The 14,447-nt window shown below is 39.7% G+C and overlaps 1 pseudogene; it reads left to right on the top strand.

Moving 5' to 3' along the window:
* The first annotated feature begins 3,098 nt into the window (after positions 1-3,098).
* Positions 3,099-6,367, top strand: LOC134068971 (organic cation/carnitine transporter 2-like; annotated as a pseudogene).
* Positions 6,368-14,447: the final 8,080 nt, after the last annotated feature.

The raw sequence follows: 14,447 nt of genomic DNA, 5'->3' as shown, positions 1-14,447 counted from the left end.
TATAAGTGACAGACAGCGATTTTCTGAAATAGGCAAACTTTTATTTTGACAGTCTACAAGTAGACCTGCTACTACACCCTACATTCCAAAACATCTGGACTTAACAGATGCTTCAGGCAATTTACTAATGTCACCACAAGGTAGGCCTATTCTTTTTAACTTCATTCTTTCACTGTCTACAGTAGACCCATGTTTCTATGCTATAGGCTACGTAGCCTCGGGTATACGGTAGGAATTGTGGTTTGATTGTGTCATGTTATTAATTAACCTGGCTAATAGGCATAGGCTTTAAGACATTAAAATGAGATTGGCTATATTGAATTTTATTCCCAAACGTAGGCTGAATCAAATCGATCTTTTTTTGGACTACGAAAAAAATAGCCTAACTCTGAATTAATACATTAATCTGATTCATTCTGAATAAGTAATGATACTGCATCAAAAAGCATTTCTTCTGGTAAAATTAGGGACCTCAGGAATGTAGGCCTATTGTGCATGCTCAGTATAGGCTACTTTACACAGATGGGAGCAAAGCATACCTGATTTCAAAGTATTATAAGATGCCCAGCTCCAAATTTCCTCTCGTCTAAGCATAACCCCCATGTGATCATTTGCCTTCCTGGTTCAATTAAATGCATAACATGCATGTATCACTCCTATCATCCACATGGCACAAGATGGCGCCAAACGCGACGCAAAGCTTTTATCTTACACTCAATAAATTGTTGATTTTCATGTAGGCCTACTCCTCTTCCACTAAAACTTGCACCTAGGGGTGTCAGACATTTTACTTTTTTTTAGAGATGAATAAATGGCCATAGAATATACAAAGTTGGGCTACTCAAGCAAACACTAAAGTTAATAACTACTGTAGATATAGGGGTAGACTGAGTTGAGACAGTTTTTGCTTTCCCCATTACCACTTGAAAGTTTGAGTGTAAAAAGCCACTGAAAATAACTGTGTTTTTACATGGTATATTTTTGATCTGTGCACTAAAATAAAACCCAAAGTATATATCTGTAGGTTGTTTAGATTTTTCACAATTAACTCATAAACATTGGTCTCAACCGTACACTCAACCGTCTCAACCGCATTTGGTCTCAACCGTACACTAATTATATTGAGAGCAGTTGAGACAGTAGCATGGTACAGTTGAGACACCCATTCATAATGCTGGAAGGCTGACTAGCCATTCACTGCAAATGTATAGCAAACTTTTAAAAATGTGTAATCTGAAAATTTCTTTTTATTTTATTCCAGTTGTTTTTAATCTAAATTGGCATCATATAGACATACAGCAGGGACAAATGTTTAAAGCTGAAAATATATTTGTTTTGGTTTTATCATGGCTCATTTTCAAATTATGATGTAATCCTTAAAATATTAATGTTATAAACTATATTCATTAATAATACATTAAATATCAAAAACTTTCATTTTGATGACATTTGTGTTCTATATGGCCAAATGCCATCATATGCACAAATAAACACCATGCAATCGAATGGGATTTTATCCCGGGTACAGTTGAGACAATGCGTCTCAACTGTACCCTTCTGACCATCTTGAACATTTTTCTAAATATCAGACCTTATCTGACACAAGATGCCACACAACTTCTTACAGACCATGGTTATCTCCAAGCTGGACTATTGCAATTCACTGTTAGCTGGCCTACCTGCCTGTGTAGTTAGATCGTTACAACTGATTCAGAATGATGCAGCAAGCCTGGTCTTCATTCAGCCAAAGAGGACACAACTCCTCTACTTCAGTTACTCCACTGACTCCCTATAGTGACCAGAATTAAATTGTTGATTTAAATGACGTTGTTTAGTATTGCGATTATCTTCATACCACCTTTTAAATTGTTTACTGTTCAATTTAACTATAGTATTGTTGTCACTATGGGCAAAATACCATAACCATGCTAAATACCATAATCCCATAACAATAAGGTTGTTTCATTCAAAACTTGACTGCTTTATGCAATTGTAAGGCAATCTGATTGGACAGCACTGGCTTTTCCCTTCTTTCAGTGTATACAGTAACCTACACTATTGTAAGAATGGTTGAAAATGTTCCACTAATCGGTGTAAAATTGAGGCAAAAATACAGTTGTGATAGCTACCAACACAGGGAGAATTTCTCAAAGAAGTTTTTTGAAATGGCAGAGTTTTTTTTCTGACAGAGTGAGAAAAACACCCATAGCCCTTTAACACTAGGACCATGTGCTCTGTATTTATAGAGCTGCTATTAATACAGGCTCGCCGTGTACTTCCCTGTATTACAGTGGCTGAAGTATGACATGGGCAAATGTTTAATGTCAAGCGAATTGTGTTCCTTGATGTCGAAGACATCAGTCTTGTATGTTGAAGTCTTTCCAAGTAGTTTTTTGTTCTTTTTTTTATCTGTTGAAATTACATGATGAGGGACTATGAAGAAATCGTTGCATTTCTTGGCGAATGGGGACCTTTTCAAAGACTTATTTATGTCCTTCTCAGTCTCAGCGCTATCCCCAATGGATATGTGGGAATGGCGATGGTTTTCCTGGCAGATATTCCTCCTCACCACTGCAGGCTTCCATTCCTGAACAGCAGCAGCTATGGAGGACCTGGCTACAATCTGTCCCTCCCAAGCGAGGAGGTGAAAGGACAGGTCATTCTGAGTCGCTGCAGACGCTACACTGAACAGGGGGCTTTGGATGCTGAGTTTGGGAACAACACAGAGCGCTGTCTGGATGGGTGGGTGTTCAGCAAGGAGAGATACGTGTCCACCATTGTGACCGAGGTGAGCTTTCTGAACATTGCCTTCTGGATAAAACATCAGAATAACAGACATCTTAATACTTAGATTAATTTAAGGAATGCAATTGCTTTTTGTATGCACAGTATATTACCTGTAGACTATCTGGGTAATTTTCATCAGTTGTAATGATATGAGGAACAAGATGGAAATAAGAAGAAATAAGAGATGGATGTCCTATTTGACAATGTAATCCAAGATAAGGGGTTTTGTTCTATATTTGTCTTGGGCAGTGTCTGACAAACTATGTTTGTCTTTGAAAAAAATCATCTTTTCCAATTTTCCATAGTGGAATCTGGTGTGTGATGATGACTGGAAAGCTCCTTTCACCTTAACCGTGTTCTTCTTCGGAGTGCTGGCAGGATCCTTTTGTTCCGGGATCATTTCAGACAGGATACATGATACATGTAAATTTACAGTACATGGTCATGAATTATACTACAATAATGAATAGCATAAATACAGTACTAGTTTAACCTTAATTTGCATGAATCTATGGTCTGTCCAATAAATGTAGGTCTTGGCAAAAGCTCTTATACTGTAGCATCAAGGTTTGTAGAGCCTATAGTGTCTTTGTCCTTAAGATTATACTTCCTCCTCAGGTATGGTCGGAAGCACACCTTCCTTGTCACTATGGTATTGCAGACTCTCTTTAGTTTGCTCCAGTCTGCCTCCAACAGCTACGAAATGTTTTGTGTACTTTACTTTGTGGCTGGGATGGCATACGTCTCCAATTACTGTGCAGCCTTTGTGCTTGGTGAGTTGAATGATCATTGTTCTTTTCAGATCAGGTTCCTCTGAGAATGCCTGTGCATGGCGTTTACAAAGACATCTGATAGGGATATCTTATCATTCCATTGGATAGGAGCTTAATTGAATTCTTAATACTGATTTAAAATGAGTTATTAAAGTTATTTGTCTCACCGTTAGGGGCAGAGCTCCTCAGTAAGTCTGCTCGAGTGAGCTTTGGGATTCTGGGAGTCTGTTCCTGTTTTGCCGCCGGCTATGCCATTCTGCCACTCTTCGCCTACTTTATCCGAAGCTGGAGGACACTGCTGTTAGTGTTGTCTATGGTGGGATTTTTTTTACATTCCTCTCTGGTGGTAAGTTCACACACACACACACACACACACACACACACACACACACACACACACACACACACACACACACACACAAAGTGTGAGTGGGAGTAGTTTATGTGTGATACAGGTTTCACATAGATCTCCATTTCTCAAGGTCACTTGGTTGGTACGAGTTGGTATGGAAAAAAATGAAAACAATCCGTTTCACCTCGCTCCAGTTGCTGCCAACAGCAGCTAAAGCTGCCAGGTTACTATAGTGCTACACTTTGGGTGTTTTTGCTGCCCCCAGAGTGTCGCTGCCTGGCTGGCACACAAGATGAATGTAAAATCAAAATCTTTACAATTAATCAAAAGCACTGCAATCCTCTGCTCTTTTTTAATGCCTCATCCCCAATTATGTTGTGGCTCACCTCAGGTTTATACCAGAGTCTCCTCGCTGGCTGATCACTCAGGGCCGGTTTCAGGAGGCTGAGGCCGTTATCCGAGCTGCTGCCAAGAAGAACGGCATCACTCCTCCCGTGGACATCTTCCAGCTGGAGCACAATACTGATGCAAAGGTGAATCGACAGTCCAATAACATTATACATCCAACTCTTCAAGATGAGGAGGTACAGTAGGATAGGGGATGATAGTTGAGATGGTCTTTTGTGTATACTACAGTAAATGGATATTCATGATACTTATAATACATGATACTATAAACTGAGTAGCAAAGTGCAATGATTGCCAGTATCATCAACTGCACTATCATTCCCCTCCCCCCCAGACAACCGAGAATGACACAGGTGGTCAGAATAAGTACACATGGTTGGACCTCCTAAGAACCGAAAATGTAAGGAACATCACAATCATGAACGTCATCATTTGGTGAAATAACATTTCAAGCACTTGAGTTTCATTGTAGGCTACATTTACACATACATACACACACACACACACACACACACACACACACACACACACACACACACACACACACCGTACTGTATGACAGTCATATCACAATCACTGAAATTGGCAGTTCAGTTGATATACTGTACTAGATTAATGATCATGTCTTTATTCTACAGGATCACACTAACCATGAGTTATTATGGACTGTCCTTTAACACTCCCAATTTGGACGGAGACTCATATCTCAACTGCCTTTTTGCTGCCGGTACTGAGTTTGCTGGCTACATCTTTGTGTGGTTCACCACCCTCTACGCTCCTCGTCGTTTCACTCTGCCCTTCACTCTTCTTCTTGGTGGGACTGTGTTGCTGCTCATCACATTTGTTCCGGAAGGTTTGTTCCAGTCTTCATCAGCCTTGAACCATGGCCTTTACCGCATAATGTGTATTCTATCTCAGTGTGTCATATCATACTGTACAGTATGCCCTATTTGAGAGCTGTATGGGCCTAATCATGTCTACTTTAAAGACATCAACCATGAATAGCATTGAATATAAATACACTGATATTGTGGCTGTAGCATAATTCACAATCGGCTGCTCTGAGTGGCTCTCACTTTCAAACTCCATTTTCTTCTCTGCTCCAGAGCTCAGTGCCTTGACGGTCACCCTGGCGATGACGGGAAAACTGGTTGTGACCGGGGCCTATGCATTTGTTTACTTCTACACCACGGAGCTGTTCCCCACGGTAGTGAGGAACATGGGGCTGGGCGTCACCTCGATGGCTGCCCGGATTGGCAGCATAGTCTCTCCGTATACTGTATAGCTTATATTGGTAGGAAATGTGAGATAACCAGTGAATGACTGGGGATACCGTATTCAATGACACGTCATAGTTTTTAATTTTTTACATTTTCTAATATTTTATAATGTTTTACTGATAATCGTAGTATTCCTCAGTATTCTAGTTCTTAATATTTAATGAATAATTAGATGTAAAAAAATCCCAAATCCCCTTGCACAGCCAATTAAGTTGGGTCGTTGGGTGCTGGTGACTTGCAGGTTTACGATTAAGAAAAAAGAAAAAAGGATCACCGCATACCATTGGACTACACTTTTAAGATATTATTACTGAGCAACGCGTTTCACCATGCGCTTCCTCAGGCTCAGCAATAAGAATAATTAGATGTATTTTATGTTTCATGTCAAACTGATTAATTATACTTTATTTCATTTTCAAGGAACTTATCATAAAACAGCACCCTATATTCTAATGGGTAACATCTCCTTGGTGTCTGGTGTGTTAAGCCTTTCACTACCAGAGACAAAAGATGAGAAACTTCCAGAATTCCTCAGTCAAGTTAAACCACTCAGATGGTAAGTAACTGAACCACATGTTTCTTTCCTTTGCTGGTTTCATTTTTCAGTTAAGTAGTTTTACAAGTACTTAAGTTATACTTAAACCCTTTTGCCTGTTCGACAGGTTTTGGCAGATAAAGAAGCCAGCAGATAAGGAGTGCCAAGAGGGAGGAATACACATGAGGAATGAAGTAGATATGGAACTTCATTAAATAGGCTTTCGATTAAAGGAACTGTGCCATTTTTATTTTTTCAAAGTTATAGTGCATCTTATGTTTTGAGCAATGTTGCCTGGTAGTGTTCCTCAATCCTCACTCTTAGAGATAGATAGATAGATAGATACACTGTAGATAGATAGATAGATAGATAGATAGATAGATGGATGGATATACTCTTGTGGTCCTGTCATGTTCCCGTTGGTATCACTACCAGCACAAAACCCCTTAATTTCGGCACTTAAAATCCCCTGAATTTGGTACTGAACATTTTCAGTAGGAAATTGGCCATTTTCAGTAGAAAAGTGCACAGATTGAGCATTTTTCAGTAGAAATTTCAGTAGAATTTTCCCCTTAATTTGGCGGTTTTACCCATGAATTTAATTAAGGGGTAATTTAAGAATATAAAACCCCTGAAAACATACCTCTATTTAATGAATTAAGGGGTGATTTAAGGGCTGTTCACTTAATTAAGGGGACTTCATACCCCTTAAAAACTCCTTATGTCAGACCTTAATTGGAGGAATTAAGGGACATTTTAAGAATGTTTTAAGGTCCTTATATCCCTTAACCCCCCCCCTTATATTGGACCTTAAAATTGACTAATTCAGGGGGTATTTAGGCCCAATCCCAATACTCATCTTACCCCTTCACCTTACCCCTTCCCCTTCCCCTTGCCCCTAGCCCTTGCCTCTCAAAACGAAGTGGTAGGGCTAGGGGTGAAAACATACCCCTATGAATTGGGACACCCCTTGGTTTCGGTTACATCATCATACACCGTCGGGAGTTAGCTTCTACGTCATCAGAAGCGCCAAAACAACGAACTTCGAAGATGCCGGCTGCAAGCAGGCTGCGAGTGGCAGTGCGATGATTGCGTTTATCCTTTTTTGCGATTGTCTGCCAAGTCACAGAAATCTAGCTTGACGAAGAGGTTTGCGACGCCTGCGACTGCTGGTGGATGTTTATGGTATGTATGTATTGATTTTTTTCCAAACATCGTTAGTATATACATTTAACGTTAACTGAACTAACCAAAACAGTAAGGTCAGCTTAGCTGTACACGCTCCAATTGTTATTTTAAATGATATGACATGTTATATGGGAGCCCAGTACATATCTGTGACTTTAAGTAATATTTGCTAATGAAGGTTGGCTGTATGTTAAGGATTTATGCAACTCGTAAAGCACTGTAACCGTGTTCTGTGCCGTAGGCTATCCAAGATGTAACGTTAACATTATTGCACAACTGTGATTGAATTAAGCAATAAGGCACTCGCGTCCGTAGTTTCCCCTGATTTTCAAAACAGCTACAGGATATTGTAGGCCTGAAACACCTCTTGCTGTTCTAAAATAACTGTAAACTTCGTTGAACACAATGATGCACTGCAGCGAACACGGTTATCTAACGTTAGCCTATCTAACGTTAATGGCACTCGATATCGATGCACCATAGCATAGTCAGTGATGTGGTAGTCTAGTTAGCTGTAGTGGGTATACTGTGAAGTAGTAGTTAGCTGTAGTGGGTATGCTGTGATCAACCCAAAATGTTAATACGTATCCTTGCCCATTTTAAGTAGGTATAAGATACTTATTATGGTGATGGTATCACACAGATTACACCACTGCTAGTCACTATGATCTTGTGCAGAGGGATCATATTGTTAACTGTAGCCACTATGTGCTTTGTGGGGTAGAAAAAATGTTTTAAGTAGTTTGAATAGGCATTTATGTCCCAACTCAGTCCATTAATGGTGTGTAATGGCTCTCTTTTCCAGACTGGTGCTCCAGCTAGAAGATACTGTGCCATCAAGTTTCAGGAAATGTTCAAGCATCATGAGCGTATAGTGTGTATTGTTATATTTCTTTAGATGTTATCTGTATATACTTAGGTCTGTTCACACAATAAATAGTTTTATACACAGTGACAGTGCATAGTGTTCTGTATCTGTTTCAGTCTTCACTGTTTTGAATGTCATTGATGTTCAGAAACACTGTCTTTTAACCAAATTCTCTCTTTATTGCCCAATACAATTAACATAATGGGCAAACACATAAAAAAACAATCTATATGCAACAGAATCATTACCACAAGAACTTGACTTAAATGTCACATGTACAGTATAACAAAAGGCACGGAACTGTACATACTGTACAAAAGGAATTGAACTGTACTAAAATCAAAGTAACTATGCGAATAGCAAAGTTCCGCTTATGCTCCTTGTTGGACTCCTCAGTGAGGAAATCCAGGATGGTGTTGATTTTTTTCATGGCTGCAGAGGTGCAGGGTGCTGAAGGGCTGGTTGCAGAGGTGCAGGGTGGGGATGAGTGCTCAACAATTTCCTAATGGAACAAGATGAATGTTGATTAATGTGATGTTTTTGGTTGTGTCACATGTAGACTGTGTGTGTGATATTTATACACAAACACACAGTCATGGCTGTTTTCACAGTCAAGTGTGTCTTACACTTACACTTTTGAAGGGTTTTGTTTATTAAATAATTAAGCCAGGCTATTTTCAATAGCTCAACGCAACTAACACATCGATTGATTTCCCCAAATTCAACACACATCAAAACCTTCAAAGGTGTGTGAGTTTTGCTCAGAAACCAACCAATAAGGGGTGGCAAAACTTTTAGCCATGACTGTGTGTGTGTGTATGAGAGACAGTAAGAGAGACTGCTCATTGCAATAAGAACATGTTCACATTATGCTACTAAAAAAAATCCAGACCACTCAATACACTCATTACATACCATGAGGATTGACGTGGGATCCGCAGAAAAAGATGCCACAACAGGAGGGTCGAGTGAAGGCCTGGCACCCAACAACACATCATGCATGTCCTCAAAGCACTGCCAGGTTGCAGCGGTCACTTCCCCCCCGTCTGTAGGACCTGGCCCAGTTTTGGGTGTTCGCAGTTCCTGGAAGGGCACACAACACACAAAACTAAATAATGCCTACATATACTATATGCATTTATTGCCTTGGATTTAGAAGATCTAGCTCTTCCATCCAACCTCATTTCTTTTACCAGTGTCCTGGATAATAACCAACAACAATGAACAGGAATGAATTACACACGATTACAATAATGCTAATACAATAATTAATTGCATTACAAGCTGCCATAAAAAGGTAAAAAAAAAAATGGGCATGTGAGTGGGGTTTTCATTTGTCTGTGGAGAAGACTCAATTAATTTGTTTTTCAAAGAAAAAGGTAAATCCCACACTAGAATAAAAGCTATATAACCAGTCTTTAAAGCAAGTCAGTGTTATTAGGTACCTGGGAGTGTGGTTTAATGTCAAGTTAACATTTAAGAAACATTCAGAAAATAGTTGATACAAGAAGGGCATCAACGTTTTGAAATGTATAACTCACTTGTTGCTTAGCAGCATATTTGGACCTCAAAAACGTATGGCCATGTTCTGCCCGAAAATGAATCAGCCTCCTGGTTTCCTCCGGTGTCCCTGTATAATACAGAACAATACATGTAAAACATGTGTCGTTGTGTCCAAAAGCAAGTAGTGTCATTCACTGATATCAAGATATGATGAATTCGCGGCTGTTAACCGTAGACATGCTTATCTAGTCCGAGGAATGCGGGGCTGTTTGTGTTTAGGTTACCAGATGAACTAGCGATTTTTAAAAAAAGTTTCAGTTAAGAACATGGCTATACATAGATGTATACGACTGTATAGAGCACAAAACAAGACTGTCGTAATTTTTTTTATCAATTATTTAAGCCGAAAATAAAGTAACAGCCACCAGAAAACACTAGGCTAGGTGCATATCGATATCACCAGCATTAACGTTAGCTCTAGATAACGTTAGATAACCGTGTTCGGTGCAGTGCCCATATGTAACATCATTGTGTACAACGAAGTTTATAGTAATTGTAGAACAGCAAGGGGGGTTTTAGGCCTAAAATACCCTGTAGCTGTTTTAAAGTCAGCGTAAACTACGGACTCGAGTGACCTAATTCAATCACAACCTGTCAAACAACTAGCGATAGCTGTTAGCTACTGTCAAACTAGCGATTTAAATTAAAGTTTCAATTAAGAACATGGTTGCAAATATAGATGTATATGATTGTATACAGCACAAAACAAGACTGTCGTTATTTTTTTTATATGTTATTTAAACAGAAAATACTTACATTTGTGGGACTCCCTCGATGTTTTGGCCGCCATTGTTGCCGGTTTCGCCGTGTGTTTTGCGTTCCCCTTGGTTTCAAGTGAGCCCGCGAACTAGCTTGGTTTTAAGGGGTATCTAACCCTTAACCTTACCCCTCCCCCTCGATCAAAATGAGAATTGAGATGGCCCTTGATCTCACATGAACGCGCAACACCAAGGGGAAGGGGTAAGACAAAGGGGTAAGATAGAGTATTGGGATTCAGCCTTAATGTCCCTGAATTCATTAAGGGGTGGATTAAGGAGTTTTTAAGGCCCCTTCACCCTTTAAAAAACACTTACGTCAGACCTGAATTTAGATAAATTAAGGGGTGATTTCAGACCCCTGAACCTGATTAAGGGGTGGTTTAAGACTCTTTTCAGGCATTTATACCCCTTAAAAACCTCCTGATATCAACCTTACCTTCGATGAATTAAGAGGCTATTTAAGGCCCCTGAACTTAATTAAGGGGTGGTTTAAGGAGTTTTTAAGGCCCCTACACCCTTTAAAAACCACTTACGTCAGACCTGAATTTAGATAAATTAATGGGTGATTTCAGACCCTTGAATCTGATTAAGGGGTGGTTTAAGACTCTTTTGAGGCATTTATACCCCTTAAAACCTCCTGACATCAACCTTAACTTTGATGAATTAAGAGGTTTTTAAGGCCCCTGAACCTAATTAAGGGGTGGTTTAAGACTTTGTTAAGGCCTTTATTCCCCTTAAAAAACACTTAAGTCAGACCTGAACTTAAACACATTTCACTTTTTTTTGTTGAGCAGTTCCAACCTGACAGTGGAGAACTCAAATATTCAAGTTCAACTAAATCAAAAACAAAAGAATCAACAAATGCTTCCACCTTGAAATATCTGTTAACACCAAATAATTTAAGTATTGTAAGTATTGTACTCAAAATTAATCTAACATATGTTTTAATATGTTTCAAACAGATACTACTCCTTTCAGTGCTCCTTTAAGGTCAATACAATATTATCAAGTCCAATTAAAAAAACATTCCACAAGTCTGTGCGAGACCTAAATCTTCCTCTGTGTGTGTGTGTGTGTGGGGGGGGGGGGGGGGGGGTGTTGGCAGGGACTTCACAGCAGCAACGCTGTCCTGTATGACTGTAAGGATTAATCTTCTTCCACATCTGTGTGAAACCAAAGGAAACATCAATGAATTTGAGAGAAATATATTTAAGCACACTCCCCCTACTGTGGTTACACATCATATCAATCTGCTAATCATCTTGATGCATTGTAGAAAATAGTACACAAATATTACACAACACAACATGCACAACATTTTACCTAACAGTATGTAGGGATGTAATGATTACCAGTGTAAAGCATGATAATGATTACCACGGTAAAGCATGATAAAAAAAAATGTTGATAACAATTACCGTTTTCGTTTCTAATATCATTCCCAGCTTCACCCGAGGCTGTTTCTGACAGGCCTGGTAGGCCACAATGAAACAAAACTGGTAGTCTACTGATTCTGTTGTCCAATTGATGAATTTAACCACGATTTCGATTAAGATACACCTGCTTTTAAAAGACATAACATCTTTACCGAAAATGTGCGCTGTATCATGTACAGATGGTACGGGTTGAGAATGCTCCTTTCTTTCCCGCACATCGGGACTCCCGAAGCATCGGGAAAACTGCAACCGCAAGGGGGCAACATAGACCGCCCTAATAATATGAAGGTTCGGCTCATGGAAAAACCCGAGGACACCGCGCTGGTGACAAGCGGAGAAAAGAGACATGACGCTCAGCATGTTAGATTGCAGTTGCAGAGTTTTCGAATGTTTACAGCCTACCTCACAGCTCTCTCACTCGACGTAGCCTATAACTCAGTCAGTCCAGCAGAGATGCCAGAGCAACGTTTTGGTCAATGGAGAGGGAGAGAAATGCTCCGCATATCCGTCTCATTTAATCATTAAAATTAAAGTGATGACTGGCGAAATTAATCAAACGACGTTTCAATAAACCATTGTTGAAATGAATGAAAATGGTTTTAGAAACATATAGGCCTATCAGAAGGAAATAGCCTTCAATTCAACCTGAAATAGCCTACTCGAAAGGCAACCTTAGATTAATTCATGAATTCATTACGGTTACAAGACCGCATTTCCGTGAATAGGCTATTATTGCCAACATCAAGGCGAAGACGAAAGAGATGGACAAGATGGACATTTTGGCAACATTTACATGCTAGGAATACTTAGAAATGTGTAGGCTATTTTAAAACGGAGGCATGTTCATTTTAACGGCGACGCTGGGTAGCCAGCACTTGTTATCACAGATTTTGTCCCCACCACTTTTGACGACTGAAAATAAAAATGTATTTAACAGAAATCTCTTTTACATGCCTATGCTTGTCACTTTACTTATAACCGTAGGCTACATGCATGGAGAAGATCGCGCATTTTGTAACATTGTAACAATGGATGGTCAGATATGCGATAGGGCAGTGAGGGTAATTCATTGTAACCATCGACTAGCAGGCCTAGCTCCGCAAAATAAGTTTCTAGCAACGTATGGTATGCATGTTCATGTTGATTCAGAGATAGGCATAGACTACCATAGGCTGCTGGGCGTCAAGCTATATGACAGCATGTTATCATGTGGTGAATTAATAACTAACGTCAGTTTAACATGTCAGAACTTTTGATCGGCGTTTCAAGTACATGTGCCGAATAAAGCCTTTTAAGGTTCACATCTAACTGTGGCGCAAGTGGTTGAAGCATAGGAGTCGTACGCCAGCGACCGGGGTTCGAAACCCAGTCGAGGCACCTCTCCGGAAATCATCAAAACAAAATGCATCGATTTATTAAAAAAAATGAAAGACTTTCTGTTTTGAGATTCATTTTATGTTTGCGATGTCTGCTGAAAAGAAAAGTTAATATGTTAATTCGTGGTTCAGCGCGCACTCACACACATTTTTACATTGACATAGTGTCGGGCTCAAGTGTCGTCCTCAGTGCCGCATAGGCTATAATGTAGTGAACTGGTTAGACGAGTGTGGGGGAGGGGGAATGATCGCACAAGACAATTGCTCTTCATGAAATGAATCTCACAGGCAGCTGTCGATTTTTAAATGTAGCCTACTACACCACTTGCGAAATCGGACGTGGCACATAGCCTAATTATTAGGCTACTGGATAGCAAATCCATAGACTTTGTTATATCCTTGGCGGAGATAATAATTAGGCCTATCAAATTAAAAGCACACTACGACAGGTATACTTGTGTGATCACGCAACACAAGAGAGCATTTAGCGATGGGACAGTTGTGAATGAGTGCTTAACACCCTGGAGTCTAAATATCCCCGGGGGATTTGAAAAACTGTTCCAAACACACATCTCAATCTCTGCTTTTATCATATTATAGAAACACCATTAGAGGCCTTTAATCAACTCGTTTTCAAATATGTGTCGTTCCACGGCAAAACCAGTCGCTTGTCGCAACAGGCGTTTCTGAGAAAAATGGCCATTTATGTCACTTGTGCTAAAATCGTGGAATTTTTTTTGTAAGTGTTTTGAAACAATGGGAGGTCTACACTGTATGGCCGTGAATACATTTCGCCGAAAAACTGACCTTTTGTAGTCTAAAAACGTGAGTTTGTTGAGGTGAGAAAGTTAGAGGAAGCAGGAAGTTAGAGGCGTCTCGTTTTTTGCCGCTCTATTCCAATATTTACGGTAATTGCACTCATTGACAACCACCAAGCCATCCGTGTGCTGTGTCGTTGATACAAGTACCGTAAATCTTGTAATAGCGGCGACCTTACAAAGCGTTCGTGAGTGTTGAGCCGACGGTTAACTTCAGAGGCAGATTTCTCCGTTTTTCTATTGGCATGACAGGATGGACTCAACTCCTTTGAATGTTTATATTTCAGTAATATGACGTTCAATTC

The sequence above is a fragment of the Sardina pilchardus genome, chromosome 21, assembly GCF_963854185.1.
Source record: "Sardina pilchardus chromosome 21, fSarPil1.1, whole genome shotgun sequence".
NCBI classification, from domain to species: Eukaryota; Metazoa; Chordata; class Actinopteri; order Clupeiformes; family Clupeidae; genus Sardina; species Sardina pilchardus.
This window is presented reverse-complemented; position numbering and strand designations above follow the sequence as displayed.